The following is a 10,464-nucleotide window of genomic DNA, read 5'->3' as shown; positions in this document are numbered from 1 at the left end:
GCAAGAAAGAAAAGCATGCTAGACTAAGGTATAGATGTTAATCGTAGCAACATGTATCAAGTATCAAGTAACTAAACCAGGGAATATGCTAACTACCAATCGCTAATAATCGCCTACAGGTATAGAATAAACTATAACCAGAGAAGAGAAAGATCTACCAATTACTAGTAAACATATATAAACTGCACATATCACAAGACAATATCAACAAGATAAGTCAAAGGGTACCCGCCTCAAATAGATGGTACAATCCAAATCCGAAGTCGAGACGCCCGTCTCGAATCAGAGTCCTGTGTCAAACAACATATATATTTCATTTAGCTAAATTTAAATGAAATAGCTAAATAAAATCCTAAAAAACTAAATTAGGGTAAAACCCTAATCACGTCATCATTATCCTTCCTAAACTAATCTAACAATTGATTAGGGTTTCTCCATTAGATTAGATACAGTCCAATATCCAACTAAACAATCACACTTAACTTAACTAAATCCAATGGTCGATTAGGATTAGTTACCTAATCCCTAATCACCCATTAGATTAGGAGATCCTATCAACCCATAAACCTAATTCGTATAGTAATACAATTTAACCCTAAACCAATACCTTACGTATCAATTAATACAACCATAATCCACATCTAAGTAGCTCACAGGGAATAGAACTCACCTCACTGATCTGAAGCCTCTGCCGACAGCACAATGAGAGGAATTTCCTTGCTGGATCAAAGAAACCACAGCAACTCTGCTGAAATCCTCCCCACTTCAACCGAAACCTCAATCACAGCAAAGAAGGAAACATCCCAGAACCGATCTGTGGGTTACAGCACGTAATTGGATCCGATCTCTCCTTCCTAGCTCAAAACCGAAAGAAGATATCACAATTCCAACAAGGATCAAAACCGAAACAAGCCCTAACCTCCAAGATCGCAACCAGAGAGGGAAAAGAAGGAACCAGTTGCTTACCTTCGAAACCCTAGGGCATTCAAGCCGGCGATCGGATCGGGGGAGAGAGGGTCGGCAGAAACGAGAAGAAAGATCGGGGAAGGGTTGAGCAGAGGAAATCAAGATGATCCTTGTCTCCTTGATTGATCTCCGGCAAGCTCCGCAGATAGATCTACACCGGCGATCGTCGGCGTCGACTCGTCCACGCTCGGCGTCGGTTCGTCCCCGTGAGAGTCTTCAGAAAGATTAGAGCGAGGAGGAGGAGGCTTCGGCTGGATCTGGGCTTACTAGGCGTCGATGCCGGCCGAAGGAGATCACCGGAGCTCTCGGCTTGCTTCGGCGTCGCCCGTCCGCGAGAGAACAGAGAGAGGAAGAGGGAAGATCGGGGAAGGCAAGTAGGGATCGGCGGTTTTGGGGGAAAAGAAATAAGGAAAAAGGAATTATATAAATAACCATTTCCTCATTTAAACGGGTATCCCAACTCGGCTTTATCCGTACCCGAAACTAATCCCCGCAAAACCCGTCGTACGAGCTCCGGAAAATTCCCAGAAAATTTCTAAAAATTCCGGAAAAATTTTATAAGGCTATTTCTGCAATAACCCTATTTATTTAAATTTTCCGAGATCTCACATCCTCCCCTACTAATAAAAATTTGGTCCCCAAATTTCGCTATAACTAACAGCAAGCACTAAAATATAACCAAACCGTATAAATGCTGAAAATAAACTCTAACCCACATACCTCAAGTAGAAAGATGGGGGTATCGAGCTCGGATCGTATCCTCCAGCTCCCACGTAGCCTCCTCGTCAGAATGATGCTGCCATCCGACTTTAACCAGTCGGACAGTCTTGTTCCACAGCTGACGCTCTCTATGGTCCAGAATCCGCACCGGAACCTTCTCGTAAGTAACATCAGGCTGAATAGGAATAGATATATCTGACAGAACATGTGCCGGATCAGATACGTATCTCCTCAGCATAGATACATGGAATACATCGTGAATGCCAGCTAGAGATGGTGGTAGCGCCAGACGGTAAGCTACTGCTCCAATCCTCTCCAAGATCCGGAATGGTCCAATATATCGGGGAGATAGCTTACCTCGGAGACCAAATCTCTTCACCCCTTCGTGGGTGAAACCCTAAGAAATACGTGATCACCAATGGAGTACTCGTGGGTCTCCGCTCGATCAAGATAACTCTTCCGACGGTCCCGGCCTCGACATCCTCCGTCTCGATAGTGCGAACCACCGCATCCCGCTGAGCTCTCGAGGTCCTACTAATCGAGCCTCCCCAACCTCTTCCCGGAGGATGGGTGTCCGACAAGGCCTACCATACAACGCCTCAAGCGGTGCCATCCGGATAGCCGAATGATAGGCTGTTGTAGGCGAACTCCACTAATGGCGGTGGTCCTCCCACCGCCTAAGTCCATGACACAAGACCTCGAAGTCCTCCAATGTCTCGAATAGTCCGCTCGCTCGCCCATCCGTCTCGGATGGAATGCCGCATCAAACGAAGCCGGTGCCCAAGGCCCGCTGCAGATCGCTAATCGGACGTGAACGTGGGTCTCTATCGATATAATGCTCAACGGAACTCCATGCAACTGATAATCTCGACAAGATAACTCAGCTAATCGATCCAGAGAATCCGTCTTCCGGAAAGTGTCGGATTTGGTTAATCGGTCAACGACCCCAAATCGCATCATGGCCTCGTCGAGTCCTAGGCAATCCTACCACGAAGTCCATAGTAATATGCTCCCACTTCCACTGAATAGGGATCCTCTGCAGAAACCAAAGGTCTCGGTGCTCACCTTCACTGCCGATGATAAGACATCTAGCAACAAACTCCGCGATGTCCTTTTCATACCGCTCCACCAATAGGAACGCCTCAAATCCGATACATACGGGTCCACCTGGTGGATAGCAAATCTAGAGCGATGAGCCTCAAGTAACTCCTCCATGACCGGTGAGTCTGAGGTACACATAATCTACCTCGAAATAAACAATACCCTCGTCATCTCGTGTAAACTTGGTCTGCGGCCTAATCTGCCTGCTAATGAATCTGTAAATGCTGATCTCCGGCTGGGCCTCTCGAATCCTCATCCCGATCGACGATCGAGCAACCATAGTAACAAGAATACCGCCTGTCTGCCTCGCCTCAAGGCCCAACTCGAGAATCCTCGAATCAAGTCCGTGACGGAACTCGTGACAAGCTAAAGTCCTCTCGACTTCCCGCCAAGGTATCAAGAACCACATTAGCTTTACCGATGGTAGCTAATAGTACAATCATAATCCTTCAGGAACTCCATCCATCTCCTCTGTCGGAGATTGAGTTCCTTCTGTGTGAAAATATATTTGAGACTCTTATGATCAGTAAGAATCTCAAAAGTAATACCATAAAGATGATGTCGCCAAATCTTCAAAGCAAAGATAATAGCGGCTAGCTCTAAATCATGTACTGGGTAGTTCTTCTCATGCTCCTTCAACTGACGAGAAGCATAAGAGACTACCCTACCGTGCTGCATCAATACAGCGCCCAAGCCCTGAAGAGATGCGTCTGTATAAAGTATGAATCCGTCATCACCAGAAGGTAAAACCAAGACTGGTGCTGATACTAACCTCCGCTTCAGCTCCTGGAAGCTGGTCTCACAAGCCTCTGACCACGTGAACTTCACACCCTTCCTAGTCAGACGTGTCAACGGCATAGCAATGCTGGAGAAACCCTCAACGAATCATCGGTAATATCCAGCCAAGCCCAAGAAACTACGGATCTCCTGGACTGACTTCGGCTGCTCCCAGCTAGTGATAGCCTCGATCTTCTGAGGATCCACAGAAATACCTCGGCTAGACACCACGTGTCCTAGAAAACCAACTGAGGGAAGCCAAAATGCACACTTGCTGAACTTCGCATACAGATGATGTCGTCGAAGAGTCTCCAAGACTATGCGAAGATGCTGCGCGTGCTCCTCCTCGGAACGCGAATAGATCAATATATCATCGATAAACACAATGACAAACTGATCTAGGTACTCCAGAAAGATACGGTTCATCAGATCCATAAATACTGCAGGAGCATTGGTAAGCCCAAATGACATTACCAAAAACTCGTAATGTCCGTATCTGGTGCGGAAAGCTGTCTTCTGAATATCAGAATCTCTAACTCTCAGCTGATGATACCCAGACCGCAGATCAATCTTAGAATACACTGATGTATCTCTGAGCTGATCAAATAAATCCTCAATCCGTGGCAAGGGGTACTTATTCCTGATAGTCACTGCATTCAGCTACCTATAATCGATGCACAACCTCAGAGTACCATCCTTCTTCTTGACGAAGAGTACTGGAGACCCCCATGGAGATACACTAGGGCGAATAAATCCCCTATCTAATAACTCCTGGAGTTGGATCTTTAGTTCGTCCAACTCTTTCGGTGCCATACGATACGGAGCTTTCGATGCTGGTGCAGTCCCTGGAATCAGCTCAATAGCAAACTCCACTTGCCTTCGAGGAGGCAAACCTGGAAGCTCGTCCGGAAATACGTCTGGATACTCTCGGACCACTGGAACGTCTGAGAGCTGAGGGCTACTGCTGTCGTCAGTATTAATCAACGATAATAGAAATCCCTGACATCCATGTGATAGCAGTTTCTGCGCCTGTATCGCAGAAATGGTCGATATCCCATCGTCTCTGATGCCAGTGAAATCCCAAGAGGGTTGGTTCGGAGGTCGAAAAGTAACCACCCTCTTCTGGCAATCAACTGTGGCATGGTATGCAGACAACCAATCCATGCCCAGGATAATATCGAACTCGACCATCTCCAGTACTAATAAATCTACCGTGAGTATAATGCTACCAAAATCTAACGGACAATCTCTGACCTCCCGAGTGACATCCAAGGTATCACCAGATGGTAAGGAGACGGTTAGCCGTCGAGATCTATGAGAAGGTAGTCTACCAATCTCTCTCACAAATGCACAAGATATAAAAGAATGTGAACTACCTGTATCAATTAGCATATCAGCAGAAAATGCATAAAGTAAAACCGTACCGCGGAAAACGGATCCGTCGGCCCGCTGTGCATCCTCTCGGGTGACCGCGTGAACTCGTCCAGTATCTGACGGTGGTAGAGGCGGTAGCACTGCCAAAGGCTGCTGTGTAGGAGTCTGAGCCTGCCACTGCGTCGGTACTGGATACTGAGTCAGAGCTGGGGCTATGGGCTGCAGTATGTACTGAACTGGTGGCTAGGGCTGTAACTGATACTGCGCCGATGGCTGAGTCAGATACTGAGGTCCAGAAATAGAACCCTGGGACTCCATCAGAACACTGGAATGCTCCTGACCGTGCATGCCATATGCAGCTGTCGCAGGGGGAGCTGTCCTCTGCTGACGGTGTGAAGATTGGGCTTTCGGCCCGCCTCGCTGAGTCCCGGACTGACCAAACTGTCCTCCCGCAACCGAAACTCCGGAAGCTACATGCTGAGTCTTCAGCGAACAGTCTCGGATGACGTGGCCAGGCAGTTTGCAATAATAGCAAACTGACTGTCCCAAGGAGCAAGCAGAAACCATGTGATCTCGGGATCCACATCGGGTACAGTGAGGATCACCGGTGGACCGTGTCCGGTTCCGCTGAGTAGACCGGGAACGTCCAGATGAAGATCGTCCTGACTTCTGGGGTCGGCCAGATGCCCCAGAAGTACCCTGACCCGTCTGAGTGCGACTGCTCTGCTGCTGTCCCGTAGTCTGTGGCTGCTGGCTCTGTCCGGAAGTCCGATCAGTCTGCTTCTTCTTATCTGCATTCACTCTCGATGAGTAGACTCAATCATGAGAGCTCTATCTAGTGTCTCGTGTATGATGACGATTAAAACCGGACATCTTCATCGAAGATGCCCGTCCAGCCCTCGACAAACCGAAGCATACGAGATCCGCTATCGCCACTAACTCGGGATGACCGCCACCGATTAAATTCGCATTATAATCCATCATCGAGCGGTTATTCGTCAAGACAAAGAAAATCCGAAGAGTCATCCGATATGCTCGGGAAAATATCGACTCGAATGCCTCCCTAAATCTCGTCCAGGTAATATGCTGATCGCCTATGATGGAGCGCTGTGTGTCCCACCAGATCTCTGCCCCATCTCGCAGGTGGTAAGCAGCTAGCTCGGCCTTCTCCCACTCGGAGCAAGCCATGTAAAAGAATGTCCGCTCCATAGTCTCAATCCAGGACTGAGCTATGCTCGGATCAGTCTCCCCGCGGAATAATGTGAATCGACTCTTCATCGACTCGGCTAAGGCTGGGATCCGTGCTCGTGCCGCAACTATACCAGTAGGGATCGCTGCGGAACTAGGTAGAGCCACTGGAGCTGATCTTATGGGTGGTACTGAGGGATAGGCCGGAAGAGGTACCACTGGTGCTGTCGTATAACCTGGGATGGGTACTGCTGGTGGAACTGCTGAGTAGGCACAAGTAGGGGCGACTGGAGGTACGGTGGGCGGTACCGGATAAGGAGTAACCGGTACTGCTGGTGCGGGTGCCGGGAGTGCGGTACCCGGCGCAGGTATCTGGGGTGCCAAGTACGTAGTAGCAGGCGCGGCTAGAGGGGCTGCCGGGTATACTGCGGGTACTACCGCTGGGGGAGGTGCTGAATATGCCGACGGTGGAACCACTGGTGGTACAGTCGAGGTAGGTACCTCGGAAGTCGGAGCTATCGGGGTCTGATAAGCACCCGTACCCACAATGACCTGAGGAGTCTATCCCTGACGGACAGGCTCAACCCTACCAGACCTCTCTGAAGACTCTGTCTCAGGAGAATCTAACGGCCTCTTACGTGGCCGTCCACATCTCGGTGCCGGTACACGTGTAGGTGGCATATCTGTAAAGAAAGTGTTACCCAGATATCACTACAGGTATAAAAACTGAAAAATTACCTAAATTACCTATTTGCCGTCTGGAGATATCCTGTCGCTGCTTAGCCCCAAATAGAACCAATAAAACCTCGTCAAAATATCTCGGAATTCCGAAACGAGTAAGTCGACGAAAATCCATACAAATCCAAAATACCGAGAAATGCTCACGAAAGTAAGCCTCGTAAATCCGAAACCCGACAAGTAGGTATCTCAAAACTTTGCTCTGATACCAAAAATTGGTATCAGATAAACCTCGAAAATCCAAAACGAAGAGCAAGTATCGTGAGCCAAGCTCTGATACCAAAAATTGTCACGCCCCAGGTAGTCCCTGTCCGAAGAAATTTCGGCAGCATCTCCCCTGTACGGCGGACAATATGAAACTCAGTATACATATATCTCTATACCTCGGCCACACACGGCCGGAATAATACAATACAATTAAGAAACAAACCACGCAGTTTATATCAACATTCCACACAGATATAATATATGATCAATCCACGCAGTTTAATAAGGAAAGACGATATAGAACCCCGAAGATATATGTAAACAGCCTACTCCACTACAACGAAGAAAACAAATCCACGAAGTAATGAAAATACAACCGCAGCGGAAAACAAAAGTAGCAAACCCGAATGTTCAATGTAAAGTCCACAATACAAACCCACAATACAAGTATATAAGGTGCAAAAGCAAAATATAATCCGACAAAGAAAATCCTCACGATAATGGGGCTAGCGACTGGAATCTCCCCGACGGCCTCAACCTGAAATGGTAATAAAAACGGGGTGAGTTCAATGAACTCAGCAGGTAATCCAATAGACATGTACAGCAATATATAACTACCAGTAATATCCTAAGGTACAGCCTCCTAAACCATAAAGCCTATAGTACAGTCTCCTATCAGTATAACACATATGCATAACTGAATAAAATGCAGTAACCAACAATAGGCATGTAGTACAGTCTATAGCAAGAATAATAAGAAGAGGCATAACTGAAATAAACTGTACTCACCTGCGAGGCTTGGGCAACTGACTGTCAACATACAGAGATAAAAATAGTCAGAGCAAAAGCATGTATCCTGTATGCATGTCAATCATATGCAATCACCAAAATGCATCAATCATAACGAATGCAATCCGTGCATATGATGCAATATGACATGGTCACCCCTGTCAACCAGTCAGCCATCTCACACACAATGGTGAGACCGAGTGGGTAGGGCTGTGACACCGTGCACTCTGCCATCACTGACCCTGAAGAGTGATGCTTCCGGAGTACACCTATCCTCCTACCTCAAACATAGTGAGGGAGCGCAATGCTCTCAACTCCCGGTACGCGATGACGGGAAGGGATCCCTGTGCTGCAGTCATACTACCCATGAGCGGACCAGTGAGCACTACAGAGCTACCGCCATACACACCCCATCGTGCCGTGTCACTACCCATGCAGGAAACACGCTGTGTGCCCTATGTAGTACCGACGAGCTCAACAATAATGGAGTCGTTAATCGCCCAAACATGCAATCATGCGGATGGTGCATGATGCTACAGTATGTCATACCTGAACATAGCCTCCTCCATATATGTGTGTGCCCAAAAGGTAAACGCATATATATAACCATGATATAAACAGCATAAATCCAAAGACATCACATATAACAATGATGTAAGTATCATGAATCCAAGAGCATGTATCACACATGTAAAGCAACTAATCCAGTAGAGTAGAGCACTATAGATATGCATCTCTATGAACACAGATAAGCATAGCAAGAAAGAAAAGCATGCTAGACTAAGGTATAGATGTTAATCGTAGCAACATGTATCAAGTATCAAGTAACTAAACCAGGGAATATGCTAACTACCAATCGCTAATAATCGCCTATAAGTATAGAATAAACTATAACCAGAGAAGAGAAATATCTACCAATTACTAGTAAACATATATAAACTGCACATATCACAAGACAATATCAACAAGATAAGTCAAAGGGTACCCGCCTCAAATAGCAGGTACAATCCAAATCCGAAGTCGAGACGCCCGTCTCGAATCAGAGTCCTGTGTCAAACAACATATATATTTCATTTAGCTAAATTTAAATGAAATAGCTAAATAAAATTCTAAAAAACTAAATTAGGGTAAAACCCTAATCACGTCATCATTATCCTTCCTAAACTAATCTAACAATTGATTAGGGTTTATCCATTAGATTAGATACAGTCCAATATCCAACTAAACAATCACACTTAACTTAACTAAATCCAATGGTCGATTAGGATTAGTTACCTAATCCCTAATCACCCATTAGATTAGGAGATCCTATCAACCCATAAACCTAATTCGTATAGTAATACAATTTAACCCTAAACCAATACCTTACGTATCAATTAATACAACCATAATCCACATCTAAGTAGCTCACAGGGAATAGAACTCACCTCACTGATATGAAGCCTCTGCCGACAGCACAATGAGAGGAATTTCCTTGCTGGATCAAAGAAACCACAGCAACTCTGCTGAAATCCTCCCCCACTTCAACCGAAACCTCAATCACAGCAAAGAAGGAAACATCCCAGAACCGATCTGTGGGTTACAACACGTAATTGGATCCGATCTCTCCTTCCTAGCTCAAAATCGAAAGAAGATATCACAATTCCAACAAGGATCAAAACCGAAACAAGCCCTAACCTCCAAGATCGCAACCAGAGAGGGAAAAGAAGGAACCAGTTGCTTACCTTCGAAACCCTAGGGCATTCAAGCCGGCGATCGGATCGGGGGAGAGAGGGTCGGCAGAAACGAGAAGAAAGATCGGGGAAGGGTTGAGCAGAGGAAATCAAGATGATCCTTGTCTCCTTGATTGATCTCCGGCAAGCTCCGCAGATAGATCTACACCGGCGATCGTCGGCGTCGACTCGTCCACGCTCGGCGTCGGTTCGTCCCCGTGAGAGTCTTCAGAAAGATTAGAGCGAGGAGGAGGAGGCTTCGGCTGGATCTGGGCTTACTAGGCGTCGATGCCGGCCGAAGGAGATCACCGGAGCTCTCGGCTTGCTTCGGCGTCGCCCGTCCGCGAGAGAACAGAGAGAGGAAGAGGAAGAGGGGAGATCGGGGAAGGCAAGTAGGGATCGGCGGTTTTGGGGGAAAAGAAATAAGGAAAAAGGAATTATATAAATAACCATTTCCTCATTTAAACGGGTATCCCAACTCGGCTTTATCCGTACCCGAAACTAATCCCCCTAAAACCCGTCGTACGAGCTCCGGAAAATTCCCAGAAAATTTCTAAAAATTCCGAAAAAATTTTATAAGGCTATTTCTGCAATAACCCTATTTATTTAAATTTTCCGAGATCTCACATGAACTCTATTCTTTTCTATTCTCTTAAAAATTATATATATATAAAAATATATTTAATATATAAAAATAATGACTCTATTTTTAGAGAATGAGATTGTACAATTTTTTATATTCTTTTCCATTATCTTTTTTTTTTAAAAAAACACATATAAAAATATATTTAATGCACTAAAAATAATAGACCCTAATAAAAATTGGGACTCTAAGCATAGACTTTAATGACCTAGGCCTAAAGCCGGCCGCACTCCACCGTAAATTATGTCT

General features: G+C 46.1%; 2 long non-coding RNA genes across 2 annotated transcripts; both read right to left on the bottom strand.

The window, feature by feature from the left end:
- Nucleotides 1-233: 233 nt before the first annotated feature.
- LOC122054101 lies at nucleotides 234-1,341 on the bottom strand. Its single transcript, XR_006132560.1, has 3 exons — nucleotides 967-1,341; nucleotides 671-854; nucleotides 234-290 (listed from the first exon to the last, which is right to left on the bottom strand). It is a non-coding gene; the product is annotated as an uncharacterized LOC122054101 (long non-coding RNA).
- A 7,507-nt stretch (nucleotides 1,342-8,848) lies between these two features.
- LOC122054100 lies at nucleotides 8,849-9,999 on the bottom strand. The gene is made up of 3 exons (XR_006132559.1): nucleotides 9,585-9,999; nucleotides 9,288-9,472; nucleotides 8,849-8,907 (listed from the first exon to the last, which is right to left on the bottom strand). It is a non-coding gene; the product is annotated as an uncharacterized LOC122054100 (long non-coding RNA).
- Between the last annotated feature and the right edge of the window lie 465 nt (nucleotides 10,000-10,464).

The sequence above is a fragment of the Zingiber officinale genome, chromosome 3A (assembly GCF_018446385.1).
Source record: "Zingiber officinale cultivar Zhangliang chromosome 3A, Zo_v1.1, whole genome shotgun sequence".
Classification (NCBI taxonomy): domain Eukaryota; kingdom Viridiplantae; phylum Streptophyta; class Magnoliopsida; order Zingiberales; family Zingiberaceae; genus Zingiber; species Zingiber officinale.
Note: the sequence above shows the minus strand (reverse complement) of the source record. Positions and strands in the feature narration are given on the sequence as shown.